This window comes from Balaenoptera acutorostrata, chromosome 8 (genome assembly GCF_949987535.1).
Source record: "Balaenoptera acutorostrata chromosome 8, mBalAcu1.1, whole genome shotgun sequence".
Lineage (NCBI taxonomy): Eukaryota > Metazoa > Chordata > Mammalia > Artiodactyla > Balaenopteridae > Balaenoptera > Balaenoptera acutorostrata.
Window position 1 is genome coordinate 4802546 of NC_080071.1, and position 13173 is coordinate 4815718.

The 13173-nt window shown below is 34.8% G+C and overlaps 1 protein-coding gene and 1 non-coding gene across 2 annotated transcripts in view; one reads left to right on the top strand and one right to left on the bottom strand.

Moving 5' to 3' along the window:
• Positions 1 to 13173, bottom strand: part of LRP1B (LDL receptor related protein 1B) — a gene marked incomplete at its 5' end in the record, with an annotated part of 1526008 nt that overhangs the window by 1109511 nt on the left and 403324 nt on the right. The window lies entirely within an intron of this gene.
• Positions 6927 to 6999, top strand: TRNAV-CAC (transfer RNA valine (anticodon CAC)). The gene has a single exon. It is a non-coding gene; the product is annotated as a tRNA-Val (tRNA).

The following is a 13173-nucleotide window of genomic DNA, read 5'->3' on the forward strand; positions in this document are numbered from 1 at the left end:
CAAAAGAAAATTCAAAGTATGGCCAAAAGAACTGAGCAACTATAACCCCAAAACTTATAGAAACACTTATCTATTGTAAGCAAGTAAGCAGCTGTAGCAGAAAGAACTGTGTAAAACAATGTTAGTAATAGCCGTACAAAGTGTTTTAAAGACATTTTCTCATTTAATGCTCAGACAAATTCTGTGAAATTGACTTTATTATTGCCCTCATTTCACAGATAAAGAAATGGATGCTTAGAGCAGTTAAGTGGCTTATTTAAAATCATACCACTAGTAGGCTTCAGAGCTAGGAATATAACCCAGGTCTGTCTGACTTCGGAACCCACAATGTGCTAGTGCCTACAGATGGTATACCAAGAACAAGAATAACTGCTACACAGTTGTAGTAATAATACAGTAATCAGAAAGCTACCATTTACTGAGTATTGGCTATGTGTGAGAGATTGCTAGGCATTTTATCTACATTATTATTTTAATCCTCACATCAAGTTATGGCTTACGCATTATTTTCATGAATTAAACGGCAAGAAAACTGAGCCCTAGAGTCAAGATGTGTAACTTGCTTAAGATTATAAAGTTAGTAAATGACAGAGCTTAGATTCAAGTTCAGACATTTTGAAACCCAAACTCTGTTCTGCTGATCTGCCAAAGGAATTAAAGTAATGACTACTGAAATTGGGAGAAATCTGTCCATAATCAGTGGTTTCTGACATTACCCTAGATACACATAACACCTGAGCCAAACGTTGGCTCTAAATACTGTAGTGGATCATTACAGCATTACCATAGAGCCCCAGACACTTTGCTTTCTCTAGAAAAAGCTAAATTCTTTAAAATGGTCCCTTTATTTAAAAAAAAAATCAGTACAATTTTTTGTTTGGATATAATAGTTTTAATACCTCCATTATTTAAATGAAACTTCTCACTAGGCATATCAAAATATTTAACTGAATCTTTTCTTTGCATATAAATGTTGCAAAGGCCCCCTTGCAAGGCCAAATTCCTATAGCCTAGCATCTATGCCTTCCATAATATGGTCCATGTTTAATTATCAATCAAGCCTTCCACGTCACTATTCCAACATAAATGCTTCATTCCACTCAGACCTGCATCATTTTTCAACACTCTGTTTCCTTTTCTATCTGTACTTTTGCTCATCCTATTTCATTTTTGGAGAAAATGCTTCACTAGAATCACCTTCTTTTAAAAAAAATTAGCAATTAGACTTACAAGCGTATAGTGTTTTTCAGCATCTTGTGACCTATCTGGCAAGCCCATGAAAGGTGACAGAACATCCTTTTGTTAACATTAAAGCACCGACTTATAATCACCAATTTCTACTGAGATGTTTTTATTTTTTTTTTTGAAACTTTGAATTTTATTTATTTTTTACACAGCAGGTTCTTATTAGTTATCCATTTTATACATATTAGTGTCTACATGTCAATCCCAATCTCCCAATTCATCCCACCACCACCCCACCCCGCCACTTTCCCTCCTTGGTGTCCATACGTTTGTTCTCTACATCTGTGCCTCCATTTCTGCCCTGCAAACCGGCTCATCTGTACCATTTTTCTAGGTTCCACATACATGCATTAATATACAATATTTGTTTTTCTCTTTCTGACTTACTTTGAGATGTTTTTAGATAATACTTCTGAGAGTAGTTTCAATTATCTGCTTACAATTATTATATAATTAGCTATTGTGTAACACACTTGGAAGACAAAACTATCTCAAATCTTGATATCACTATCAAGAAAGCTGGTCACCGATAGTATTATTAGTCTCTTACAAACGTGGTTATAGAACAAATCTTCTATACAGAATATTAGGGTAGGTAGTACTAAAATCCACACTTTATATTGTTATATTTTTTGTTGATCATTAACTGCCTGGCTTTACAGTGTTTGTCAGGATCCCGAAAGCATCATGTCTACCCATCACAAGACACAATGATATTCTGGAGGTCTGTGTGGGGCAGACGGTCAATGTCTGTAGCCAGCATACCTGCCAGTGTTACACTGCATTTGCTTCTGCTACCAATGCATGCATTATCAGCTCATACTCCACATTTCAGAGAGACTGGGGAACCATTCTCACATTGTCATCATTATTTTCTTCTATTTTCTGACAAGAAAGACAACCATGGATTTCTCAAATATCTATTTGTTCAGTTAAGTATCAACTTGGCAACACCCTTGGCTTTGGATATATTTTTTTTTATAACTCATAATGCATTTCTTTGTCATATTTTCAGACAGTGGGGGAAAATTTCCTGGTACTATCATATATTATAAGAACCGTAGACTTATTTTTTTCAAGTTCTCTCTGTTTTCCTGGAGGACTTCCAGTTATATTTTTGTCTAATTGACCACTCTCTGCTACTCTAGACCCTATAGTGAGCTATCAACCTTTAATAAGTTTTTCTGGCCTAAGCAATCTTTCAAATTTTTAAACATGTAAACTATATCACTATATATATATATATATATATATATATATACACACACACCTATATACATACATACAGGTATATATATAGGTGTGCATGTATGTATATATATATACACACACACATATGTATGTATGTATTATGTATTTGGATGCACAATGCACCCTTCCTTTTGTACTTTAACTTTTAAATACGCCATAGGAAATCAATTGTCTTGCCACTAAATGATGAGCAGCTGTGGAAAATAAATGATCAATATGGAATATTTCACCCTTCTGTTACATTGTTCTTTGAACCTGAGCCTAGCTCTATGTCAGATTGAATCAGAATATAATTTTTTTTCTCACTTTCAACCAGGTAAGTTTGCACCCATATATTTTAGCATAGACTGTAATTTTTTGGTTCTGTTTTGAACCAGGAGCTGTTTTTCCCTCTAATTTTCAGACTAGTCAAAGTTTTTATTAATATTAGAATGGTCCTTCATGCCTGTGTTAGGATAACCAAATCAAATCTATATAGTGAATGTGAACTTTATATACAGCGATGTTCCTTGGCCCAGAATGTTTCTCAGAGTGCAGAGAATTAAATATAATACAGAGTAGATCAGTCAACCAAGAAGTATTAGTGTCCAAGGCTTCCAAATGGACATCCAATGGATTATTTTAATAGTACTTTATGTAAATAATTAACTGTTTGATGTAAATATTCCAAGGCAACCCTACAGAAACATTTTACAATGAAACTGAAAACTAAGGTGAACTAAAGGTGTATCTATCTGTATATTTTAGTATTTCCTGAAATATCGTGTGTTTATGTTATTATACATACAATCAAAACATTTGCAAGTTCCAAAGCACTGTGAAGGTGTTAATGTCATCATGATTAAGAAACACTGTTCAGACCTTTCTAAATGGATCATTAGCTTAAATTTGGAGGATCTACTGAGACATTTCAAAATAATCTGTTTCACTACAGAAAATCTAAATCTTTAGAATGATACCTTCATTCATATCAAGGTACTGAAAATATTGACTTTTTATTAGATTGGAATGAGAACTCCTTTCTATTTCACTTATACCCAAGCATTTCTTTCCCACTTAACTTCCCACTAGTCATCTAACTTCTGGCTATGAGATGAGGAGGACAGGGGCAAATCACTATTTGCCTCCTGGAATGAAGACACTGAGAAAAAGATAAGTGCCTCCATTTCCTGAGATTTTGGACTACAATGGTATGAACTAATTCATTTCGGGCCTTATAGAATTGAGTGCAAAGTAAAGTGTATTGAGGCCGACAATCAAGACCCTGTCTTAAAACCTAAAAAAATAAGCTTCTGTCTAGTTCAGTAACAGATTTATCCATGAAGCTAAGGTGATGTTGACAAAGTTTATTTCTTATATGTTTTAGAAGATTTAGTTGCTTAAAATATTTTAGAATAAATTAACAGTCACTATTTTGCATTTCTTTAAAAGGGACATCTAAAAATTGCAAAACTAAATATAAACACTGCAATTCATTCCCTCCCTGTTTAATTCAACCCTTTGCATTTTATGAAAGACCCTCTTAAGTAAGGGCATGTGATCTTAATTATTTTAGGAATGTGAAAATCTGGTCATTTCATCTATGTGTGGCTGAATTTTACATGAGGTCTAAAATAAGCTTCCACCATTCTCAGAAATTTTATTAACATACAAATGGAGTTTGGGGTTTTAGCTAGGGTTTAAAACAATTGTTCAGCGCGTGATTCATGAAACGCTGGGATTAACTGATATGTACTTCAATGAGATAGTGGCTTAGTTATATTTGACCTTAACACTTTTCGGGAGCTGCTAATCTATTACTGATGCTGATTTCAGATTCTTTTAAAACCCCTAATTCCACTATATGCCATAACAATCTATTTTAAATTTGGAGCGCTCAAGTAAAGAGCTTTTGTGGCTAATTCAATTCTCAAAGATTATTTTTGAGTGTGGCTTTGTTTCATCCCACATTTCTGTATACATAGACCCCCCTAGGCTAATGCTGCCCTACTTCTGATTCCATTCTAAAGATCACTCCCATCATCTGGGAATATAGTCTGTTTCATAATCCTTCTGTGGAATGAGAAGACATTCCTGCTTTTTGCATCCTTCTTCCTGGGTCTCCAAATCCTTCAGGTAATCTATACAGTGTGGATATTGTTGTATAGAAAGAAATTTAGAAAGGTTCCAGATGTGTCTAAATCATTGTCATAAAAAATTAAGATAAAAGTATTGTAAATTACTTGTCAATACAATTACCCAATCTCACTTCATCTCAAACAAACAGGTGATTAATTGTTCAAAGTCCCAATCAATAGAACACAACATTGTAGGCCTGATGCTAGTTTTCAGAATAAAGAATCTGCTTAGAAATTTCAACAATCATGTATATGTTTCACTGATGTGATGAGGATGGTAGCAGTTACCTGAAGTGAACTCAGTTTCATTTTTCTTGCTTTTCAAAAGCCATGTTTACTTCAAGTTCTTTTACAAAAAGTACAGATAATTCTTAGAATAATAATCCTAAAAAGAAAGTAGACAGGAAGGAGAGCAGAACATGAAGGAGGAAAGAAAGTTTAATAACAAGTTCAAAGAATCTAATACATGCCTTTTAGCTTTGGAGTGATGTTTTGTGTTATAGAGCTGAATTTTATTTTTCTGAAAACACAGGTTTAGGAGTACAGGCATAATAAGTTAATACAGATATTTTAGTGAAAAAAATTCATAGAGTTGAATATATTCTAGGTTATCATCAAATTGAAATAGTGGGGAATGTATAAGAGCATAACTTGAAACAGAAATGAATAAATTATCAGTTCCTATGGTTTTATTAATACTGACCCAACAGGCTTATTAGGATGGGACTCATAGGAGTCTTCTTTCAGGTCAGCATATTTGAGTGGTTCTAGGAAGAATGAAATGCAAGTGATTAGAGTAACACAAAACCTGTGAAAAATGGAAACAATTATTTCTCATCTTTATTTTGGGCAGAACCTTGATTAAACGGAGATTTTTTTTGCCATAGGTGGTGTTGTTGACCATTAAAAATATCTGAAAATTAGCAGTGAGTCAAGAAAGCTAGGTCCATATTCATTATCACAACTAGAGAATCTTCTATGAAACTGATCAATAAAGTAACAAAACATGGTGCAAAAAAATCCATGTTTTTTTCATATATATCAGAAGTAAAGTTCTTATTAATAAATGAATGCTCAAAATAAATTTAGTCATTCGATTCTATTCATTTCAAATAGTTTACTGAAAAATGGTTTATTCCATGTTTAATGTCATTTACTATATCATCATATCATCTGCTCCCTTTCTTTCTCTTTTACTTTGTCATTTTATATATAAATAACATATAAAAATATATTTATTCTTCCCCAGGGCCCTTACCAGTTAAATTCTATGTATGTCCATGAGATTTATGTTTGTATTAAACAAGGTATTTGATCAAAGATATTGACTTTCTCTTAAGTATATATAGCAAGATAGATAAGGCTAGATTGCAGCAAGCACTATTACAACAAATTTCTCTGCATGGGATACAGTACAATACAGAGTTTTAAGGTCAGACAGATCCAACTCAGACTTCCATTTACTAGCTTCCTGGTCTTGAATGAGTTACTAATCTCTCAAAGACTTAGTTTCCTCAATGCAAACATGCTATAGTATATACCTATCATTCAAGTGATTCAGAGTATTAAATTAAGTGGGAAAAATATGCACTAGCCCTGAAATATAATAAGTTATGTTAACCTATCTCCAACAAAATATGTTAACTAGTTAAGTAGGTGGCTGTGTGCACAGTGGAAAGAATACAGGCTTTTCATACAAGCATACTTCGAATCTTGGCTCCGTTCGAATCTTGGCTCCGTTAGTTATCAGAGTTGTGTTACCATGAATAATTTATGTAACATTTTTCAGTCATCCATTTGTTCATTAGAAAAATTGGGAAAATAAAATCATTATCAGAGGATTAGTGTAAGATTTACATGAGACAACTTCTATAAAGCTATAGCACACAAAAGATGTTCAGTAAGTGTAAGGTTCCCTTCCCCTCTCCTTCTATAGAGTATAAACTCTGGCCCATAGCATACACCTGCAAATTATTCATTCATTCAAGAAATATTATAGCACATCTAGTATGTACAAGATACACAGATGTATATACAATATCTGTGGATATAGTAGTGCAAAAGAGAGACAATTTCTCTACTCTTGTGAAACATTCTACAAGTCAATACAACCATGGCAACAAATAAATGAACAAAGTAATTCCAAACAGTAATAAAGGCCATAAAATAATGAGGGTGATGTGATAAAAGAAATAATTATGTGAAAGGGAAATGCAATTACTAAATTGGGTGGTCAGGAATGTGATGCATATGGTTTCATCCAGAAACCACTGGATGAAAGGATAAAATGAATTTAAAAGAATTTTAGGGACTTCCCCAGTGGTCCAGTGGGTAAGACTCTGTGCTCACAACGCAGGGGGCCCGGGTTCGATCCCTGGTCGGGGAACTAGATCCCACATGCATTCTGCAACTAAGAGTCCGGGTGCCGCAACTAAGAGTCTGCATGCCGCAACTAAAAGATCCTGCATGCTGCAAGTAAATATGCCACAACTAAACATGCCGTAGCGAAGATCCCACGTGCCGCAACTAAGACCCGGTGCAGCCAAACTAAATATTTTAAAAAACCCAAAAAACATAATCACTTATTTAAAAAAAAATAAAATAATTTTAATTGTGACAATTATATGAGAAAAAAAATACAACAACTTAAATAATCAGCAGTAGAGAATACATTGAATAAACAATGATTTTCTCATACAAAGGGATACAATATAGCTATTTGAAAAGATGATGCAGGTCTGTATTAACATAAATTATCATTAATAAATTGAGTAAAACATTAGGTTACATAACATATAGTTTAATGCAATTTATGTAAAAATATACTTTTCCTTATACACCACTCTGTGTGTGTGTGTGTGTGTGTGTGTGTGTGTGTGCATGCCAACATGCAAGCATGTATGTGTGTATGAAATCGTAGCTATCTATTGCTACATCTGGAAGAATATTCAATAATACAACACATTCATCATGGATATCTTCAGGCAATGGCATTTTTGATTGAATTTTTGTTTTAAAACTTACGTCCTATGATGTGATTTTGCTTGTAAGATTATATGTAGCCAAAATGGAATATTGTCCCTGAATTTGAAAATAAATAAAAGACCCTAATAATAAGCATTTTGGCTTATTTCTCGAATTAAATCATGATTTTACAATATTTCACAGAATTACATCTCTTATGACAGCTTTCCATTATTTTAAGGCATATTTCAGTGATAATGTATTTCAATTAGGATATCATTATACAAGCACAAAAAATGTCCTTTCATTATACATTTTAAACCCTCTTAGCTATGCAGGTTTTCCCTCTTAAAGAATATTTAAGTATTAACAATTTGCTGAAATTTTTACTTGTTTTGAATTTTACAAATCTATACTTTCAGCTTCAATTTCTAAGAAGATAGGCTTATTTTAATGTTCTTATAAATCACTGAGTCTCAGATAAGGAAACAGAAGAAAAAATATACTACAGACACCAAGAGAATAATACTTAGTCCTCATAGTTCAAATTAGGCTTTGGCAATATGGACTAAGGGTATCCCTAGCTTACGATAAAATCAAGAAAAAATGAAGTCACAGAAAACTTAAAGTTAAACTAAAAATTCAATGAAGTAAATGTAACAACTGTTTCAACTTTGGGAACAGATCAATGTCGGGTGTAAATATCTTCAATGTCTGTTCTTTATATTTCACATAAACTTGGAAAGGATGGGGTGACACCTCTTAAGGAGAAAACCAGAAAATTTCAAGGTTCTTAAAAGAAACTTAAAGTAACTGCTTACCCATTTCACCCCCTTGAAACAGGTATGGAATTGAGTAATAATATATGAAAATTAGTGTGAAAACAGGATTTATGTTGATACATTTGCAGGCGTCAGACTTGCTTGAATAGATGCAATATGAAACGTCAGCTGCTTTTGCACATTTACAGCTGTTGCCTGTGCATGAGGATATATATGTGCGCACGTGTGTGTTTGTGTATTCTGCACTGCTAATGCAGTTGATCCAACAAATTCAGTTGGCTTTCATCTGACTTCCTTGGACTTCCAGTGTCAAAAATTGATTATTATCAGAGACAAGAAAAACAATGGCATATAAAGCATGGCTGATCAAAAAATTACTCTAAATATGTCAAGAGAAAAAAATCTAAGCTGAGCAAAAGAGTGCTACAATGTACTGATTCGTTAAAAGCATAAACAAGACTGCTGTGATAAGAATTTTTTAATTTCTTTTTTCATGCAGAGAATTTGGTTTTGAACCAGAATATAAATAGAACAAGATCTTCACTGGGTTTTCTTAAACTACTGCACCTCACACCAGGCTGTCTTGAAATATGAAAAGGACCATGACTGTATTTCAACATTTCCTTTCTGTTGTGCAAAATTAACAATCCGCAATAACCTACTGCTAATCAGCAAACACCAGGCAACTTTACCACAACAGGCAACTATTTGGAAACTGTAAAACTATCAGCTTTGGCTAACGGAGTTAAATGCCTGCAGTTCTTACCCAGCCCCAGATTATGACTTTTAATTCCAGGGCCGACTGACCTCTTCATCTGAAAGAACTTTTATAGCTTAAAGCCCTGCTGATGTCATTTTCTTAAATTAATCAGATTTCCACGCTGGGGTTCCACAGCAGGAAAGAGATTTCATACAAATCAGCTCTTTTCCCACCTGCAGTCTCTCTTTGGTTCCAGTCTTATGCAATGATTTATTTTACATAAAGGATTATTCCTGATAAATGCAAAGGTAACTTTCCGAAGCAAAAGCACATAGTCATGCTGGTCTTTAACTCCCATTAACCAATAGAGGGGAGTTGAGTACTTTCTCTCAACTATGTCACTGTCATAATCAAGCACTATGTTTTATCAAGACCTTGTGTATGTACTGTGCTCACCACAGCTAGAAGAGTAGCCAAGAACAGTTATTTCTTGTACTCTCGTGTAATTTATTAAAAGTACACTTTTGTCATGGACAACATATTTCCAAAAGAATTTTATTCATTCTAACCTCCCAGAATTTTCCTAAAAAATTAGAGAAAAAAATAAAACAGTAGTAATAAAGGGAGTAATCGAAGAGAAAAAATCCATGCAGATAGAGATTATAAATCCTGAATCCCCCAAAGTTATGCCTTTCCAAGCATAAAATAGGCTCTGTGGTAGATGGCATAACAGCTCTCTAAAGATGTACATTTCCTAATCTCAGGACCCTGTGAATGAATAAATTACCTTATAAGACAAAGGGGACTTTGAAGATGTGATTAAGATTAAGGACCTTAGGTGACTCCGTGCCACAGTGCGTAGGGAACTGGGCTTCTAGAGGCTGAAGATTAAGGACCTTGCAATGCGAAGATTGTGCTGGATTATGAATCTAATCATGAATCTTTCAAAGTGGAGAACCTTACCTGGCTGTGGTTAGAGGGATATAGGACTATGGAAAAATGGTCAGAGAGATGAGATCTTGATGACTTTGAAGATGAAAGATCAAGGCCATGAGCCAAGCAATGCGGGAGGTCTCTCTAGATGCTGATAAAGATAAGAAAATGGATTCTGCCCTAGAGCCTCCAAAAGGAAGGTAGCCCTACCTACACCTTCCGCAGGGGACTGTATTAGATTCTTGACCTACAGAACTGTAAGGTAATAAATTTGTAATGTTCTAAACTATAAGTTTGTGCTAATTTTTACAGAGCAATAAAAAACACAAGATCAAAACTAAAACCTCTTCCCCATGCTGTTTTTCTCATTGAGATCTTAAAAGATGAGGTAGATGGTGGTGTGCTCACAGGCTATTATCTGAAGATTTCACTTCAGTTGTGAAAGACACTGTGAAGTGGACATTTAATTTTGGTCTCTCCAGTATCCCCTTCTCCACTCTTTATAAAATCCAAATTTGGGAGCTTCTTTCTCATTGTGTACCTTCTTAGTGAAATTGTAAATCAGATACTTTCCTCCTTCCAACAGCCCTTGCTAGGGTGGTGCAGGCATGTTATCCAAACCAAGCAAATAAAACTCTCTCTCTCCAGGGGCTTTAATTCTTGAGCAGGAATTAAAGAAGGAAAAGAGATAGGGAACCATTTTTCACAGTCCACATTCCCAGAACTATTCTGGTTTCTATACTGTTTCGGTTACAATCGTTAATATACAACTTTCCTGAATATTCATCTGATATTTCTCCAAATAATAGTATTATTGTTTATAACCAGAACTGGTTCCATGGTTTGCAACCAAAAAACCTTAAATGATCTACACAGCACTTGAATCAATGAGTATGCACATATTTGGGCCTTAACGGAATTTATTTTGACAAGTCTGATATAACTGAAGTATATTTTCTTATAATGTTCTTTCTTAAGATCCTTCCTTGGTTGTGTAGCTCCCACACTAGACTTAATTCCTAACACACACCACTCATTTGATTTTTCCCACATTGCACCTTAGTTCTCATCAAAAGTAGACTGCTCCGCCATTCATATTTCTTCAAGAGAATAGCTAATCTTAAAAAAAAAAAAAACTACATTAGGAGGTGTGAATGGTCATCCTAAATACATATACAGTTGACTCTTGCACAACATGGGTTTGAACTATACAGGTCCACTTATACTTGGATATTTTTCAATAGTAAATACTACAATATTATACATTCTGTGGTTGGTTGAATTCAGGGATGCAGAGGAACCCTGGATACAGAGGGTCGACTATAAATTGTACGTGGATTAACCCCTGCATTGTTCAAGGGTCAACTGTACTATTATATCCAGACAGCCCCAAATGAAACACATTTTTCACAAATCTATAATGATGGTATTAATAACAATTGATTACCTGTCAGAGCATGATGGATTATTTTTAATTTTACTTTATTTAAAAAAAAATTAGCTTTATTTCTCCTCATACTACTTTATTTTCTCAGGGAAATTCAGTCCTTCACTTTCTTCTTAACTCTTAAGAAAGTGGCAATTCATGAATAAGCTTCATGGGAGGCCAAACAACTGCAGACAAATAAGCTTGCCATGTATGCATTTCAGTTCTACTTTTAATTTTAAAGATTACTTGTAAGGAATTCTCTCCCCACAATTACTTTTTTTTCTTACTTCAGAAAATAGTTGTATGGACTCCATGTTTATGCCCCCTCCCCAAATTCTTATGTTGAAACCCTAATACCCATGGGATGGTATTAGGAGGTACAGCCTTTGGGGGTTAATTATGTCATGGGCCTACAGCCCTTAGGATGGGATTTGTGATCTCATAAGAGACAAGAGAGCTTGCTTTCTCTCTCTGTTCTCTGCCACGTAAGGACATAGCAAGAAGACAGCCATCCACAAACCAGGAAAAGGGCCCTCACCAGAATGCAACCATACTGGCAACCTTATCTCTGATTTCCAGGCTCCAGAGCTGTGCAAAAGAAATATTTGTTGTTTAAGCCACCCAGTCTATAATAATTTGTTATAGAAGCCTGAGCTAAGACAGCAGCATAGGTGATTGCAAAGAAAAAGGAGATGTACTAAAAAAAACATTCTCAGGGCACTAAAGCAATTAAGATCTTAAAAATCAGAACACTAAATTCAGAGACTGATTTTAACAAATATAACAGAAGCAGAAGCTGTTAAAAAAAACAAACTTAAAAATACATAGAAAATGCAATTTAAGTTAGTCTCCAGACTCTTCTTCTGAATATGACCTCTCTAATACTGTAGCCAAGATAATGACTTACCACTACTTTTAAGTAAAATGTCTATAGGAACCAAAAAAGTGAAAATTTGGCAAAGTTTTCAATCCATCTGATCAATACTTGCAATGAAAACATCATTCGGTACAGAAAATTCAGTTGTGGAGCTGTATTAATCACTGAAGCTTTCTGCCCGGCAATAGAGCAGTAGTTAAAATAGGAAGCTAGATTCCATGGGGCTGACTGAGGTTAAATTTGGTTCTGCACCTCATGAGGTAAGTAACTTTTCCATTTACTTAATGATTCTGTTTTTCATCTATAACATGACAAAAATAATAATCTCTCCTTCATAAGATTATTATAAGGATTGATTTAGGCAAGATATATAGATTGCTTATCAGAAAAGTTGGCCCATAACAAATTCTCAATATTTTACAACTATTATTTATATCATTATTATGTTTACATGACATTATTATGTTTACAGTAGCCGTTTTTAAATTTTATTTTTTATGGCTGTGTTGGGTCTTTGTTTCTGTGCGAGGGCTTTCTCTAGTTGCGGCAAGTGGGGGCCACTCTTCATCGCGGTGCGCGGGCCTCTCACTATCGCGGCCTCTCTTGTTGCGGAGCACAGGCTCCAGACGCGCAGGCTCAGTAATTGTGGCTCATGGGCCTAGTTGCTCCGTGGCATGTGGGATCTTCCCAGACCAGGGCTCGAACCCGTGTCCCCTGCATTGGCAGGCAGATTCTCAACCACTGCGCCACCAGGAAAGCTCCACAATAAACGTTTTTAAACAATACTTTGTGGAGTCTTTGGAGCAGGTAAAGAAGGAAAGGGCTTTAACATATAAACTTGACCTTTCCCAAGCCCTGTTCTTCAAGGAGAGGAA